We start from the raw sequence: 19,107 nt of genomic DNA on the forward strand, positions 1-19,107 counted from the left end.
TGGGAGAATTTAGTTTTTTAAGTTCCCTATATATTCTGGTTATCAGTCCTTTGTCTGATGTGTAGCTGGCAAATATTTTCTCCCACTCTGTGGGTGTTCTCTTCACTTTAGAAACCATTTCTTTTGATGAACAGAAGCTTTTTAGTTTTATGAAGTCCCATTTATCTGTCCTACCTCTTAGTTGCTGTGCTGCTGGGGTTTCATTGAGAAAGTTCTTACCTATACCTACTAACTCCAGAGTATTTCCTACTCTTTCCTGTATCAACTTTAGAGTTTGTGGTCTGATATTAAGATCCTTGATCCATTTTGAGTTAGTATTGGTATAGGGTGATATACATGGATCTAGTTTCAGTTTTTTGCAGACTGCTAACCAGTTTTCCCAGCAGTTTTTGTTGAAGAGGCTGCTATTTCTCCATCATATATTTTTAGCTCCTTTGTCAAAGATAAGTTGATTATAGTTGTGTCAATTCACATCTGGGTTCTCTATTCTGTTCCACCAGTCTTCATGTCTGTTTTTGTGCCAGTACCATGCTGTTTTTTATCATTATTGCTTTGTAATATAGTTTGAAGTCAGGTATTGTGATACCTCCAGTATTGTTCTTTTGACTGAGTATTGCCTTGGCTATTCGTGGCCTCTTGTGTTTCCATATAAATTTAACAGTAGATTTTTCAATCTCTTTAATGAATGTCATTGGAATTTTGATGGGAATTTCATTAAACATGTAGATTACTTTTGGGAGTATAGATATCTTTACTATGTTGATTCTACCAATCCATGAGCATGGGAAATCTCTCCACTTCCTATAGTCTTCCTCAATCTCTTTCTTCAGAAGTTTATAGTTTTCCTTGCAGAGGTCATTCACATCTTTTGTTAGGTTTACAACTAGGTATTTGATTTTTTTTTAGGCTATTGGAAAAGGAATTGTTTTCATACATTCTTTTTCAGTTTGCTCATTGTTAGTGTATACAAATGCTAATGATTTTTCTATGTTGATTTTATATCCTGCTACCTTCTATAGCTATTGATGATGTCTCGGATGAAGCCTACTTGGTTGTGGTGAATGGCCCCCGAAAACAGGCAGCAATACTTATTTCTGACAAAGTAGAATTCAAACCTATCTTGATCAAATGAGATAAGGAAGGACATTCCATACTAATAAAAGGGGAAATAGACCAAAAGGAAATAATAATCATCAACCTGTATCCACCCAATATCAATGCACCCAATTTCATCAAACATACCCTTAAAGACCTAAAAGCATATATTAACTCCAATACAGTGGTTGTGGGGACTTTAACACCCTATTATCATCAATAGATAGGTCATCCAAAAAAAAATCAATAAAGAAATCCAAACAAAAAATCAATAAAGAAATCCAATATACAATAGATCAAATGGACCTATTTGATGTCTACAGAACATTTCATCCAACTTCTACACAATACACATTCTTCTCAGCAGCCCATGGAACCTTCTCCAAATTAGATCATATCCTAGGGCACAAAGCAAGCCTCAGCAAACATAACAAAATAGAAATTATACCGTGCATACTGTCTGATCACAATGCAGTAAAAGTAGAACTCAACAACAAAAGTAAAGACAAAAAACATGTAAACAGCTGGAAACTAAAGAACTCATTACTTAGTGAACAATGGATCATTGATGAAATAAAAGAGGAAATTAAAAAGTTCCTGGAAGTCAATGAAAATGAAAACACAACCTATCTGAACCTGTGGACATAGCAACAGCAGTCCCGAGAGGAAAGTTTATAGCCATGAGTGCATATATTAAAAAGATTGAAAGATCCCAAATCAATCACCTAATGATACATCTCAAACTCCTAGAAAAACAAGAACAAGCAAATCCCAAAACAAATAGAAGGAGAGAAATAATAAAAATAAGAGCTGAAATCAATGAAATAGAAAACAAAAAAATCATACAAAGAATTAATGAAACAAAAAGTTGGTTCTTTGAAAAAATAAACAAGATTGATAGACCCCTGGCAAACCTGACTAAAATAAGGAGAGAAAAAACCCAAATTAGTAGAATCAGGAATGCAAAAGGGGAGATAACAACAAACACCATGGAAGTCCAGGAAATCATCAGAGACTACTTTGAGAACCTATATTCAAATAAATTTGAAAATCTTAAAGACATGGAGAGATTTCTAGATACATATGATCATCCAAAACTGAACTATGAGGAAATTAATCACCTGAATAGATCTATAACACAAAATGAAATTGAAGCAGCAATCAAGAGTCTCCCCAAAAAGAAAAGTCCAGGACCTGATGGATTCTCTGCTGAATTCTATCATACCTTTAAAGATCTGATATCAACCCTCCTTAAACAGTTCCATGACATAGAAAGGGAAGGAAAACTGCCTAACACATTTTATGAAGCCAGTATTACACTTATCCCAAAACCAGGCAAAGACACCTCCAGAAAGGAGAACTATAGGCCAATCTCCTCAATGAACATTGATGCAAAAATACTCAACAAAATAATGGCAAACAGAATTCAGCAACACATCAAAAAGATTATTCACCACGACCAAGTAGGCTTCATCCCAGGGATGCAGGGGTGGTTCAACATATGAAAATCAATAAACGTAATATACCACATTAACAGAAGCAAAGACAAAAACCACTTGATCATCTCAATAGATGCAGAAAAAGCCTTTGATAAGATCCAACAGCATTTCATGATAAAAGCTCTAAGAAAACTAGGAATAGAAGGAAAGTTCCTCAACATTATAAAAGCTATATATGACAAACCTACAGCCAGCATTATACTTAATGGAGAAAAACTGAAACCATTCCCTCTAAAATCAGGAACCAGACAAGGATGCCCACTATCTCCACTCCTATTCAACATAGTACTGGAATTCCTAGCCAGAGCAATTAGGCAAGAAGAAGGAATAAAAGGAATACAAATAGGTAAAGAAACTGTCAAAATATCCCTATTTGCAGATGACATGATCCTATACCTTAAAGACCCAAAAAACTCTACTCAGAAGCTTCTAGACATCATCAATAGCTATAGCAAGGTAGCAGGATATGAAATCAACATAGAAAAATCATTAGCATTTCTATACACTAACAATGAGCAAATGGAAAAAGAATGTATGAAAACAATTCCATTTACAATAGCCTCAAACAAAATCAAATACCTAGGTGTAAACCCAACAAAAGATGTGAATGATCTCTACAAGGAAAACTATACACTTCTGAAGAAAGAGATCGAGGAAGACTATAGAAAGTGGAGAGATCTCCCATGCTCATGGATTGGTAGAATAACATAGTAAAAATGTCGATACTCCCAAAAGTAATCTACATGTTTAATCCAATTCCCATCAAAATTCCAATGACATTCATTAAAGAGATTGAAAAATCTACTGTTAACTTTATATGGAAACACAAGAGGCCATGAATAGCCAAGGCAATACTCAGTCAAAAGAACAATACTGGAGGTATCACAATACCTGACTTCAAACTATATTACAAAGCAATAACAATAAAAACAGCATGGTACTGGCACAAAACAGACATGAAGACCAGTGGAACAGAATAGAGGATCCAGATATGAAGCCACACAACCATAAGCAACTTATCTTTGACAAAGGAGCTAAAAATATACGATGGAGAAATAGCAGCCTCTTCAACAAAAACTGCTGAGAAAATGGTTAGCAGTCTGCAAAAAGCTGAAACTAGATCCATGTATATCACCCTATACCAAGATTAACTCAAAATGGATCAAGGATCTTAATATCAGACCCCAAACTCTTAAGTTGATACAAGAAAGAGTAGGAAATACTCTGGAGTTAGTAGGTATAGGTAAGAACTTTCTCAATGAAACCCCAGCAGCACAGCAACTAAGAGATAGCATAGATAAATGGGACCTCATAAAACTAAAAAGCTTCTGTTCATCAAAAGAAATGGTTTCTAAACTGAAGAGAATACCCACAGAGTGGGAGAAAATATTTGCCAATTATACATCAGACAAAGGACTGATAACCAGAATATACAGGGAACTTAAAAAACTAAATTCTCCCAAAACTAATGAACCAATAAAGAAATGGGCATGTGAACTAAACAGAACTTTCTCAAAAGAAGAAATTCAAATGGCCAGAAAACACATGAAAAAATGCTCACCATCTCTAGCAATAAAGGAAATGCAAATCAAAACCACGCTAAGATTCCACCTCACCCCTGTTAGAATAGCCATCATCAGCAACACCACCAACAACAGGTGTTGGCGAGGATGTGGGGAAAAAGGAACCCTCTTACACTGTTGGTGGGAATGTAGACTAGTACAACCACTCTGGAAAAAAATTTGGAGGCTACTTAAAAAGCTGGACATCGATCTACCATTTGATCCAGCAATACCACTCTTGGGGATATACCCAAAAGACTGTTACTCCAGAGGCACCTGCACATCCATGTTTATTGCGGCACTATTCACAATAGCCAAGTTATGGAAACAGCCAAGATGCCCCAGCACTTCGAATGGATTAAGAAAATGTGGTATCTATACACAATGGAATTTTATGCAGCCATGAAAAAGAATGAAATGTTATCATTCGCTGGTAAATGGATGGAATTGGAGAACATCATTCTGAGTGAGGTTAGCCTGGCCCAAAAGACCAAAAATCATATGTTCTCCCTCATATGTGGACATTAGATCAAGGGCAAACACAACAAGGGGATTGGACTTTGAGCACATGATAAAAGCGAGAGCACACAAGGGAGGGGTGAGGATAGGTAAGACACCTAAAAAACTAGCTAGCATTTGTTGCCCTTAATGCAGAGAAACTAAAGCAGATACCTTAAAGCAACTGAGGCCAATAGGAAAAGGGGAACAGGTACTAGAGAAAAGGTTAGATCAAAAAGAATTAACCTAGAAGGTAACACCCACGCACAGGAAATCAATGTGAGTCAATGCCCTGTATAGCTATCCTTATCTCAACCAGCAAAAACCGTTGTTCCTTCCTATTATTGCTTATACTCTCTCTACAACAAAATTAGAAATAAGGGCAAAATAGTTTCTGCTGGGTATTGAGGGGGGGGAGCGGGAGGGGGTGGAGTGGGTGGTAAGGGAGGGGGTGGGGGCAGGGGGGAGAAATGAACCAAGCCTTGTATGCACATATGAATAATAAAAGAAAAATGAAAAAAAAAGTGAAGTGGATCACAGTTTCATTAGTGAATAAAGTCAGATAATGAAGTAGGACATAATTATAGACATCTGTGTGGGCAGTATCAAGCAGAAAACAGGGTAATATAATGTCCAACATTCCCAGAAATTGTGATCACCTCATTAATTCAAAAATGATGTATTTAATTTAGCACAGTATTACAAAAGAAAGTATGGAAATGGGCAAAATTTTAGAAAAATGTGCTCACTTCAGCAACACAGATGCTAAAATTAGAATAATATATAAATAGGATGACCAATGCACAATGATGACATGCAAATTCACGAAGTGTTCCATATTCTTTCTTAATTAGCCATAAAGAAAAATTGTGGATTTGTGGGAAGAGAGATGGAATTGGTGATCATCATGTTGATTAAGACAATCCAAACTCAAAGAGCCAATATTTTGCAGGTTCTCACTTATTTGTGGAACCTAGTTGTAAGATGATGATGATGATGATGATGATATTATAATAATAATAGCCATGGATCATGAATATGAAAGTGGGTTGCTCTGGAAAAATCAACATGCGAATGTAGGGGAGAAGAAAGGATGCTAAGGGGTTAAGAGGATTGAAGTATGCTATGTGTATATACATTAAACAGTATAATGAAACCCACAAAGCACTGTTTGAAAAATGGGGAAAGGAGCAAGGGGCAAAAGGAAATATAATGTAGGGGGTGAACTTGTTCAACGTACACTGTATACATGTATAGAATTCACACAATAAAACTCCTCATGTTATTAATGTGTGCTATTTCAAAAATAGTACATATTTTTAAAAAATTTCTGAATGTCTAAGTAAGAGAATAACAAATATGACTTTTGATTTAAATGAACTGGAGAAGCATAGTTCTGGTATCTGTGCCATAGTCAATTGAATGCATTCAGATTCCAATGCTCAAAATAAATTTGCTACTAGTGAAATCAGTTCCATTCATTTAAAAAAAATGAAAAAATGATGAGAAGAAATACTGTGATTATTTGGATCCCAGGATCAAATTCTTACTATTTTTACTGTAACTTGCAATTCATTAAGTGAAGAAGTGTGGGTCAAGTTTATTCCTTCATTGTACACTACTAAGAAAAGAAAATAAGATTTCATAGTTATAAGCAAACATTCTATAGTATATTGATTATCATATTCACAAATACTTACATTTTATTCTTTGGATAGGTATTGATGTTTATGAGCCACAGAGATGACTGAATTCATTTCTCCCAAATATTGAAGGACTGAAATTGATGTATGTTAAGAGAATGAGGTAAGAAATTTGAATTCAGCCTAAGGCAGATAAATATTTTCCCTCTATATAATGTGTCTTTCAGAATGGATATTCTTCATTTTGTATAAATGATTGATTCCTAGTATCTTTTCTCTTCCTGGAGATGGAACCATAATGGATTCAGAGAGAGAGAGAGAGAGAGAGAGAGATATGAAAACATGAAAAATGTGAAAGAAAGAAAAATAGTAAATGAATAAAAAGGTTCTTTGAGTTTTTCCACTATGCATCAGTATGAAATATTGCACATCTTATATCCATGCAAGAACGTTCGCAGTTGACTGTATTTGCATTTCCATGGACAAAAGTTTTTCTTTCATTGAACACATTCTTGATGTGATAATTTTAATAGGAAAGCATGAGAGCCAGGTCCTCTCACAGTTTCTCTCCTATTCTTTTCTAATCTGTTTGCTCTTAGTCTTTTAAATATGGAAACATCTACTTTAATGTGGTCATCGATTTCTTATGAAGTAACATTTCAGAGAAATATGCCAAGGCTTATGTTCAGAGCTGATAACAAAGTTGTGCTTTCTGAAATGAAATTTATAAGATGGAAGCATTGCTGTTACTCTTTCCAGAACTCTTCTGTTCACAGGACAGAGAGAATACCATCATGTGCCCAAATGAAAAGATAAATGCTACTTTTGGGCAAGTGAGACTTTGCGTAGGAGGACTTTGAATAAGTTAGCACCAACATGAACATTTTTTAGTAGATTAATTCAGACTTAACTATAATATCATTGAATCTGCAGTTCATGGGGTTCAGGCCTGACAAGAAGTAGCATTTAAAGGTGTGTAATCCAAGCATGCAAAAAGAATATTACAAGCACCTCACTTTCAAACTACAGGTATGCAGAATCTCACAAGGAACCCAGGTTATCACCTTAACCTTAGAAAATTTCCTCATGCTTCAGTGCAGAGATTTCTACTCCAGAGCACTTCAGGAATTGGTGTCCTTTCTTCAAACTCCTCCAAATGTCTCATGCTGCCCTGAGGTCATCATTATAAAGATTGACTTTTAATGCCTGAGCCTATGTTTTTCTACTTTTCAACTTTTTATTAATATAAAAATTAGCTGTAAGTGTAACAAATGACTCTTCTGCAAAAGGTATTGAAGGGTGAAGAGGTCTGGCATAAGAAAATTCCTTCATACACTTATACATGTAAAATGATAAGCACTAACTAAAATACAGTTTGGTGTTTTCAGTTCTGGTTTGGGTGAGAGGAAGACATCTTCCACTGTGGTGTTCTGTTAAGGCCCTAAAATTTCCAAGTTCAAACCATTTCTATGTGAGATCTAAGAAGTATCTCCAGGCTTCTCTGCTTATGATTTTTGGATAGATAATCTGGCTTGGATTTCCAATATATTCTTGATCTCCAATTTGCCTCAAGGTGCATCCTGTTAGTCTAACATGTTCTTAGAATTGGAATGTTAAATATGGTTTGAAACATTTTGATAAATCACATTTCAGTTTATTTAACTGAAATTCTTCTACAGTTTCCAGGTAGAGTGGAAACAAATAAAACTTGATACAGAATTTTGCCTATTCATTTGGTGCCATTTCACAAAAATTGCTCTGTTGTGGCTCATAAGTTGTCACTTTTCATTATATTAAGGATGTTAGTCTTTGTGACCCTGAGTGTTTCCACTCTCCAATTCACTCAAGCCTTTTTCCCTGGGGCTTAAGGAAGGCAGGATTTGAATCACATATCATCAACCTCTAAAGCATGTGTTCCACTAGAGTAATGTGTTCTACTTACAAAAGTAGAAATAAATGTTCCTGAACAAATTGTTGTTCATATTCATAATTATATTTTATTTTAATTAGCTTTATTTAGGAACAATTAACATACAATAAATTTATACAAATAAGCACTTAATTTGGTAAATTTTGATATAAGAATACACCAGTAGTATCATCAACACATTCAAGCTAATAAACACATCCATCACCTGGAAAATTTCCTGCTGTTTCCTTTCATTTCTTCCTCCTACTCCTTTATTCCAGTGGATTGCCATGTAATCCTAATCCAATTTCTGTCACTTTAGCTTTGCATTTTTGAGAAGGTAATATAAATAGAACCATGCAATATATATTTATTTTATCTGCCTTCTTTCGCTTTGCAAAACAACTTTGAGATTCATCGATATTATTATGTGAATTAATAGCTCATTCTTTGTGATTCTGTATCAATAGTTTGTGTACCAATAGTTTATGTCTTTCATTAATGATTATAATGCTATTGTGTAGGTATGTTAGTAAGCTTTTTATTGCTGTGACAAAATATCTAAGAAAAAGAAGTTAAAGGAGAAAGGTTTATTTTAGCTCATTGTTTCAATGAGCTAAAATAATGATGGTTTCAGTCCATTGTAGGCAGACCCAATTACTTTTAGTCCCATGGAAAATAGAAACATCATGATGAAATGTCATGATGGAGGAAAACTGGTCACCTCTTGGTTGCCAGAATGCAGGGAGAGAGAGTCCCTTCAAAAGTACGCTTCAGTGACTTTCTTTCTTTTTGTTGACCTTACTTCCTAATACTTCATTTGGTTACAAATTTAACAATGAATGAAATTACAGCCTCACTATACAATTACATCTAAATAGTGCCCCGAGCTGGAAACAAGGCCTTCAGCACATGAGCCTTTGAGGCTGTTTTTCATCCAAATCATAAAAATAATATAGATAATATTAAAAATTCCTGTTTTTATTTAGTTGTTTCCTACAGTTGTCTATTGCAAATAAAGCTTCCAGCAATATTTACATACAGCTCTTAATGTGGAAATATGTATTCATTTTCCCTGAATAAATATTTAGGAGTATGATGTCTATTGTAGTGGTTATATATTTAACTTTTGGAAAATTCTAAACTGTTTTCTGAAGTACTTGCTCTACTTTACATTTTCAAATATGTAAAACAAAATGTCCTTTCATCCTCTTCACAGTGTCTTTCAAAGATGTTTTCAAGTTTGATGAAGTTAATTTTATCATCTTTTTGCTTTTATATATCATGAGTTTAGCATTGTATTTGAATTTGGCCAAAGTCAAGATTGCAAATATTTTCTCCTATGTTTTTCAGAATGCATGTCAGTTTTTATCAGTGATAATTTCCCTAATTACTACTTTAGATTCTAAATCCTGTCTATTTCCATTCTCTTTGAAATTCATTCTAATTTCCCTCTTGATATGGTTTTTTTTTTTTGGCATAGGTTATTTAGAAGCATATAACTTAATGTACAGTATTTGGGATTCTTTCAAATATTTTTATGCAATTGATTTATATTTTATTTCCTCTAAATTCAGAGAATGTAATTTCTTTGACTTTAACCTTTTTCCTTTTTATTTCTATGTTCACTTTTGTTTTTGTTTGTGGTGCTAGGATTGAACCCAGTGCCTCTTGTGTGCTAGTCAAGTGCTCCACTACTGAGCTATATACTCTATGTTTAATTTATTGAATTTGGTTTTGGGACACAGTTATGTTACTTTGATTTTGTTAGGTCCTTTTACAGTTGTGGTATTTGAACTCAGGACCTCATGCTTGCTGGGAAAGGTTTCTACCACTTGAGCCACCCCATCAGAGCAGAGGGAAGGACTCTTTACTAGCCATGATTATTGCCTCAGAGGACATTTGGAAATTTCCACAGATATTTGTGATGGCCAGAGCTGGGGTTTAGGTGCAGCTAGAATCTACTGGGTATATACCAGTTGTGCTACTAAACACTTTACAACACAGAGGGCAGCCTCCAGCCACAAATAATTTTTCAGGACATTAATTTTTGCAACATTAAGCAAGTCTGATATCTGGTCAAGGATATTTTCAGGCATAGAAACTTTTGAAAAAGTATCTGTCTTATTTGATTTTGTTCTTTCAAGTTGATCATGTCTACTCTGCACCTGCAGTACTAAAACACCTGAATTTTTTAATTCTACTCTAGAATTTTAAGTTAGCAAAACCACAAAAATTGGATGCTGTTCTTCCATAGTCAACTAGAGGAGAAGAATTTCAGGGTTCCCAACATGTAGAAATGATAGTGGTTGAGAAAAATGAAAAATTAATTAATTTGATTTGAAATTGTAACCATGTATCAAATTATAATACTCTGCTCAGTAAACATGTACAAATTTTGTCAAATTTTTAAAATGCTAAAAGATATCTAATCAAAAGAACACACTACTACTCTTGGAATTCACTTCAACTCCATTACTTGGCCTCAGAATAACTCTTGATGCTCTCTCACACCAAAAAGTAAGGCAGTACCATGTAGAACTTCACTATTGATAAGGAATTGGTAAAATTATGAAATATAAATTAAAAAGCTGCCTTAGCTTTTACTAAACACGTTTAAATTTCAGTCAATTGTGGAAACCCAGTTATCAAAACAATGGCCAAAATCTGAATTCATGGACTTAATTTTTTCCCACTTTTTGAAAATTTTTACATATTTTATTATCAAATTGTGGCATTTGGGAGTACATTGTGATATGTACAAAAAGTTCTTACAGTATATCATAGTGAATTCACCCCACTATCATTCTCCTTTATACTCCCTACCCCCATTCCTAGAACAGTTTTAACAGGTCTCATTTTTCCATATTCATATGTGACTACATAATTATTTCCACCATAGTCACCCTCCTACACCCTTTCCTACATCAACCTCCCTCCCACTGCTGCCAACCCCTAGACAGGCTATATCTCACCTTTCTGTTCTATTGTTGAAAAAAGACATTTCTGTTTAAGACAGCTATGTAGAGAGTTTCACTGTGACATTTCCATGTGTATATGTGAATTATAAACCAAATTGGTTTATCCCCTTTATTTTTCTCCTGTTTCCCTCAGATTCCTTCTTATAGTGAATTCAACAGGGTTAAACATTTTATATTCCTTTTAGCACAGAATGTACATCTATATTTACATTCTTTTTTCTTGATTAGCTTTGATAGACTTTGCTAGCATTTTCAAACAGTAAGCTTTAGGATGTGTTCGCTATCTTTCAATTTCTTTTCTATATCATTATTGTTAGCTCATATACTTTTTAGCTATTTTCTCCTAATATCCTCAGTGTATTCTTTAGACATCTTACTAACTTTTCACTTAGGTGGTAGTTTAATGATTTTTAATTTTTTCTAATTAAGTATTCAAGTCTATGAATTCTTTTTTAAGGACTGCTTTAATTCCTCTTGATAATTTTGATATGTAATTCATTCATTTATCCTGCCCTAATGTTCCAATTTTAAGGTTATCAGGCCAGAGCCCAGTGCAGGTGGTAATATTTCATTCAAAAATGCCTACTGTACTTTTGGTTAATGATTCACTTATGTGTGTATTGATATACCTGAATTATCCTTTAAACATTTCTGTTCCCCCTCTTCTAAAAGTTCTTAGTTACAGTGACTTTCAATTTTTAACTAAAAATTTTGTTTACAGTACTGGGGTTTGAAATCAAGTCTTCAGGATTGCTAGGTAGGCACTTTGCCACTTAAGCCACACCCTCAGACCTCAGCCCTCTTTTTCTTTACATACTTTTCAGATAAAGTCTTGAGTTTTTGCCTGGTGCTGCCTTCAACCAAGATTCTCCTACCTACACCTCCAGTTTAGCTAGAATTACATGTGTGCAACACCACCCTTGTCTTATTTGTTGTGATAGGGTTTTGTTTCTGTTTTTCCTTGGCCTCCCTCAGACCACCATCCTCCTGAACTCTGCCTCCTGAGTGTACAGGCATGAGCCACCACACCTGGCTTCCAATTTCAATTTCTAAGGCTGTAGGTATAAAGAGATGGAGAGAGCAGAACATGATTAATCAATTGGAAGGGAAGGGATAGAGTCATACATTTTAAGTTTTAATTTTCTTCAGTGGGTGGTAAGGGAGGGGGTGGGGGCAGGGGGGAGAAATGAACCAAGCCTTGTATGCACATATGAATAATTAAAAAAATGAAAAACAAAAACAAAAACAAAAACAACAAAAAAAATTTTTCTTCAATGCTTTGTACAGGATTTAGCCAGGTGTCTCTGGAAAAAAAAACTACATTATTCTGTATGGAAAGAATAATGTTATGTAAGCATAGCACAAAAAGGATAAAGTAAGAGAAGCTAAAGGTGTATTATAACTTGTGGAGTTTGGATCATAAAAATTACTGAGTGTGTTTTGATTTTGAAGAATGTTGGATAGCTGGTAAGAACTCTGGACAGTTGCATAAGCATGGGGAGTGTAGAGACAAAATAGACAAATGAAATAACTTCATTTATTTTATATTTTAAAAACATTATTCTCACAGCTATGAATGAAGTTCAAATAGTAGAGACTGGAGGTAGATCAACTAAATGTCATTTCCAGTAGATTTCTGTGAAGTATTAAGACTGATTAAAAGAACTCTAATGCAGGCAAAGTAGTTTATACACTCATCAGATTATACAGGATCAGAAAAATAATTGAACACTTGGATTGGAAGATACATAGAAAGACCTGTAGCCTCTCTCAGGATATTTATTGTCTGTACTTGGAAAGCATAGTGCTACCCTTACATAGCTAGGGAAAGCAAGAAAAGAGGCAGGTATGGAAGTAGGTGAGATTTGTTTTGAGAATGCTAAATAATGCTTGCTAAATAAAGGCCTGTCTAGAGGTTCCCAGTAGATATCTAGGATTGTGTACCTGTGGCCCAAAAGAAAATTCTAAACTGCAGGATAGGGAAGGGAATTGGAATTACAAATTGGAAAGCTGTTTGGGAATAGATGAAAAATGAAACCATGATGTAACATAAGTAGATCTCAGGCAAGAAAGAGGTTTAGAAGAGATTCTTGGGAACACATGCATTTAAAGCATGGAAGAGACTGAAAATGAATGGATGGTAATAGGAGAAAAAATAAAGTTTGAAAGAGTTGGGCTTCTTTGATGTTTTTCAGAGTGGTGTGGAAGATAAGGAAATAATAGTTCTGAAGTTCCTAAAAGTATTAGGTACTTTAGACAGGTAAAGTATACTGTTAAAATAATAAGTTGGGAAGAAATTAAGTTGATACAGTTCCAGTGGTTAGTTCCTATGAATGTAAAACAAAACACAACTCAATGTATGTATACTTTTGTATAAAAACAAAACTTAAGCTCTTTTGATCACAGGTGCACAACAAAATGTTAGTTTAAAAAAAGGGACTTTCCACTGGCAAGATTTGAGTAAGTCTACTGCTCTACTTTAAGTAGTCCATATTTCCTTTACCTTGCCATTTCACTGGTCCAATAAAGGCCTTCTTTTCAACCTTGGGTGTAGCCTGAATCACTTCTGGTTTAGTGCTGCCTGATTTGTGAACAGTTGATCAAATGAACTCTTTGAGATTTTAATGTGCCAAATTTGATCTTTTTTAATGAGTTTGATGAGAGCCTATTATTAATAGTTTGTAATTAACATGGCATGGGTGAAAAGATAAATAATTTCAGTGTTATGATGAGAGCAGATACGAGATGTGCAGTAGGATGCAAATATAAGTGGGAGCTTAAAAAGACAAAGTGTAGATTTATCTTTAGAAAAATATTGTGTGAAAATGAATGGAATGGGGCAGGACCTGGAATAATAAAGAGGATAAAATGGAAGGTACTTAAGTAGTATGGGTACTTAAGCATTTTTTGTAGATGGAATTGATGTGACAGTGAGTGAAGATGTGGCAAAAAGGACAATGGATGACGAAGCCACATCCATTAGGTAGAGGTGGAGAACAGATCAGGAGGCAGGGAATATATACAGGAAAAGAAGAGGAGTGTACATTTTTTTAATAGTAGAATAGTGGCCATCCAAATGGATGTGAAATGATTGTCATTGTTGTTTTTGTTCTCAATTTCTTGATGACTAGAGATGTTGAAAATCTTTTTATATAAATTTCTTGATCACATGTCCTAGGAAAAATGTTTATTCAACTATATTACCCATATTCTAATCAGTTTTTTATGTCATTGAGTGGTAGGACTTTGCAAACATTTCCCCCATGTTAAAAGCTGCTCATTCTCTCTCTGCTATTTTGTTTTGTTTTGTTTTTGATGCAGAGTTTTATATTTTGGTGTAATTCAGTTTGTCTATTTTGGCATTTGTCTCCTGTTCTTTTGGTGAGATATCCAAGAAATACTGCCAAATCCACCTCTTCTAGTAGTTTTAGAGTTTTAGGTAATATGTTTAGGCTTTCACTCCATTTTCAGTAAATTTTTCATACATGGATTAAGGTAAGGATCCAACTTCATTTCTTTGCATGAGAGAATCCATTTCCTTAATGCTATTTGTTGAGTAAACAATGCTTTCCCCATTGTGTAGACTTGCACCTTTGTTGACATTCATTTGAACATATCTGGGAAAGTCTATTTCTGCCCTGTTTATTTTGTTCAACTACTCTGTATATGTATCTTTATGTGAATACAGCACTGTTTTCAACATTGTGGCATTGCTACATTTTGAAACCATGAAGTGTGGGCCTCCAGCTTTGTGTTACTTTCTTGAGATTGATTTGGGTATTAAAGGTTCTTTAAAATACGATATAATTTTAGAATCTTTCTTCTGTTTCTGAAAAAAAATTCCACTAAAATTCTGATGGAGAGTGTATTGAATCTGAGAATTTTCTTGGTTAGTAAAGGGCAATTTAATATTACTTTAATGAAAAAATATAGGATATTGGGATATTTTTTCATTTATTTCTGCCTAGTTAAATTTGTTCATCAATATTTTACTGTTTTAATGTACAACATTTTTGCCATTAAGTATTATTTTGATGTTGTTGTAAATTACTTTCCTAATCTACTTTTCATAATGTTTCATTGTTAGTTGTATTAACACACATTTTTTGTGTTAATTTTTACTGACCTCAACTCTTGCTTGGACTTTACAATTGGTTTTTCATCTTCTGTCCTTGTCCAACTTCTGTCTCCCAACAGTATGACAGCCTGAAGGATCCTATTCCAAAATATTTAACATGTTTGCAAACATGTCTCATGACTCCTCTGTTCAGAACAATATTCTTGCCACTCATGTCCTAATAGTAACAGTCAAATTGTTTTTTGTTTATCTTAAAAAGCTCTTCATAGTCTCACACACAATTTTGTACAGTTACCTGTATCAACTCATTCTTACCTTTCCAGTAAAATGTGCCTGTAATACTGAAATTGGTTGAGCGTGGTCAATCTGGGCTGTTTCACAACCTATGATTTGAGGCTGGAGTGCCATTTTCTCAGCTATCCACATGACTGTAACTCTTCCTTCCTGCTCATGCTGTCAAAATTTCAGTGAGGCTTTCCTTAGCCAGTTTAAAATGTCAGTACCCATCCCATTCCCTGTTTTATTTTTTGTTGAAGATCATTGTTTTCTAACATGCATGTGTTTTAATTATTTACATTGTTTATCACCTGTCTTGTTTTAAAATCCAGAACATAAGTTCCATAATTGTGTTTTATAATTCTGTGTCACCATTGCCTACAACAGTACTTGGCATGTAGTACATATTCCACAAATAAGAAATGCAGTTTCAGAATGGGTCCTGCTGCAGTAGAACCCATTTAATCTCATGTATATCAAAGGAAAGGGGAGCAAAACAACTACTTAGTAACAGATGGGATAATTACATAGGGTTTAAAGCAGCCACTTTGATACTTGATAAATGCCATTCTGATGAAAAGACAATTTTTGGAAAGTAGGCCTTTGTGGCTTTGAATGTATGGCCATGCTCAGAATTTAAGTCATCAAAACTTTCCAATTAAATTCACATAAAAATTCAATGTCTATAGATTGCTCGAGGTTTCTGCTCTTAATCATATTTGATCCAGTTTTCAAACTAACTTTTCTAATGCTTATTGTTTTTTCTCTTTTTTCAGGAATATTTCCTCTTAGAACTTTAAATCATATTTGTCTCTGGAATCAACCTAACAATCCTTCTTGGACACCTCTACTCATTCCAGCAACCCTGGTCCTGAATTGATATCCCAGTCTTGCAGCTGTGCCTTGTTGCTTCATCACAGTGTGGACCATTCAAAAGGAATCAACTCATTGTCTGGGCATCCATAGATTGCACAAAGGAGAGCATAGAATTCATCCAACCATACACTAATATGTAAATAGAATGTATTTAGTAGAAAGGTTGCACATATTAGACTACTAAATCTCTAAAGGGAAACCAGCATTTTTGCCTTTAAGAAAACCAAGACAAACAGAAACAAAAGATCCACTCAGAGGCTTGCAGGGCTTGGATGTCAGAGCTGAGGTGAAGTGAGGCGAGATTCTTATTAAGTATCTACCAGACTTCAAGATTTCAGAAGATAAGTGAAAGCGTATATTACAACGTTAAGACAAGGCTGTATGCAAGTGGACTGGATAGACTGATTTTAAGACACAGGTCACTTGTTAAGAAAAGTAACACAAATACAGGAAAAACCTGCACATCTGCTCTAAGGGTGGGATAATGTCACAGGTTTCAAACACTTATTCCTTTGATGACCTGAAGTACTTCATCAATTTTGCATCTTTGGATGCTGAGGAAGATACTGAAAATGTAGATCCATGGTTTGACAAGAAGGCCAGTTTACAGGATAACTTTCCTGGGAAGAATGGATTAGGAGAGCTTTTTCAAAGCAAAACATTCTTGAGAAATGCTAAAATTCAGGAAGATACTGTCACACCTCTGAGACCAGTTAGTTATATATACTACAAAGAGAAAGAAAAGGAAAAAGAAAATCTTATAGAACATTCTATTCCATCAAATGCTTGTTCTTCCCTCGAAGTTGAGGGAACCATATTAAGAATACTCCAGCCCAGCCTCTAAGATCAGTTAGACTCACTACTCAGAAGGATTTGGATCAGAAAGAAAAATGCCATGTTCAAATGAAAGTAAAGAGATGTGCCACTCCTGAAATGATCAGTGAAATTCCAACTTCCAAAAAAATGAAAGTAAAGAAGACAAAGGAAGAGGAAGAATGTAGAGTTCAATATATTTCCAAAAAGAATGAATCTTCCCTGGAGAAAACCAAGGCAGACATAATGGGCCTTGTGTGCCACCTGTAAGGCAGAAGGTTTTGAAAAATACTGAGGAGAAAGAGTTGGAGAAGAGAATGAAAATGCAGCAGAAGGTGGTGGAGAGGTGGAAAGAGAATGAAGAATCTAAGAAACTTGCTCTTGAAGGAGCAGGGCAGCTCATGAAGAAATCAGTTAGCCAGGTAACCAAACCTGTTGACTTCTACTTCTGCACAGATAAGAGAATCAAACAACATCCTAAGAACGAGGAAGAGTATAAGGAAGTGAACTTTATATCTGAACTGCAAAAGAATCCTCCATTTCCTGCCTGAGTGACTAAAGGATGTACCATTATGAAGCCTTTCAACGTGTCCCAAGGAAAGAAGAGAACATTTGATGAAGCAGCTTCTACATATGTGCCTCTTGCACAGCGGGTTAAAGCCTTCCATAAAGGAAAACTTGACAGATACCATTTGAGAAGCAAGAAGGAAGATATTAGTCTGTTACTCTCTAAATCTGTGACCAAGATCTCCAGAGACCCACAGATTCCTGTGCTGCAAACCAAACAGCTCACAAGTCCTTTGACTTGCAAAAGTGCAGTGGAACAAGAGGCTGAGGAGGTTGAGAAAAATGCAGCAATACAAATTCAAAGCATAGGAACTTGATCCTAGAATTCTTGAAGGTGGGCCCATCTTACTCAAGAAACCCCCAGTGAAACCACCTGCCCAGCCTGTTGGCTTTGATTTGGAAATTGAGAAAAGAATCCAGGAGCAAGAGTCAAAGAAGAAATCAGAGGATGGAGACTTCAAATTTCATTCCAGACCTTCCCCTACTAAGATCATGGAAGATGTGGGTGTTCCTGAAATGAAGGTACTTCTAATCACTGTCCACAAATCACCAGCCTTTTCATTGAAGAACAGAGTCCAAATGCTCAGCAGAGAAGATGAGGAAGAGGATGAACCAGTAGTGATAGATAGAATTTCAAGTCTCTGTGTCAGCACAATGGAATTTCTATTTCTCCTTGTCCCTCCACTTTTTAAAATATATATGTTTTCTTTATGAAGTAAAGATGATTAAATCTCAAAAAAAAAAACAGATTTACTCAATAAAGTTTCCTGACCTCATAAAGTTTGATCAGTGTAAGAATTCTAAGCTCTCCTACTGTTTTATGCAATCTTCCTTCTCTGAGCCTAGGCACAAATTTTCCGTCCTTCACCATGGCTCTTAGTCTTCTTATCCACTAAAACTTAAAATGAGAAAAAGAAATAATAGCTGTAATATAAGGAAAGAGATGCATGTTTATTTCTATCATTCTTTTAAAATGACTTTCCTATGTAGACAACTTGAGCTATTCCTCTTATCAGTAGGCACTATTTTAGGACTATAGTTATACATGAAAACATAAATATACTTATTTATCTGAATTTTTAATTTTTAAATTTAATTTTATGATCATATTTTTACATATTTCTGAAGCATCATGTAAAAGTTCGATTCATAAATATACTAGTTCATTGTCAACCCCGCATAGCTGTCAACTTAAACTTTGTCATTTGTTTTTGGCAAGTACATTCAAAATATTGACATTTGGAGATGTACTTTAGATCATCTGTCTTTCTTATAAGTACAATGGTAGTGGCAAGACAGGGAAATCAACA

General features: G+C 34.8%; 1 non-coding gene and 1 pseudogene across 1 annotated transcript; both read left to right on the plus strand.

Annotated features, from left to right (window-relative positions):
• The window catches only part of LOC109679216 (targeting protein for Xklp2 pseudogene), a 31,889-nt pseudogene extending 13,312 nt beyond the window's left edge, over positions 1-18,577 (plus strand).
• Positions 5,396-5,498, plus strand: LOC141425265 (U6 spliceosomal RNA). The gene has a single exon (XR_012450339.1). It is a non-coding gene; the product is annotated as a U6 spliceosomal RNA (small nuclear RNA).
• Positions 18,578-19,107: the final 530 nt, after the last annotated feature.

This window comes from Castor canadensis, chromosome 7 (genome assembly GCF_047511655.1).
Source record: "Castor canadensis chromosome 7, mCasCan1.hap1v2, whole genome shotgun sequence".
NCBI lineage: Eukaryota > Metazoa > Chordata > Mammalia > Rodentia > Castoridae > Castor > Castor canadensis.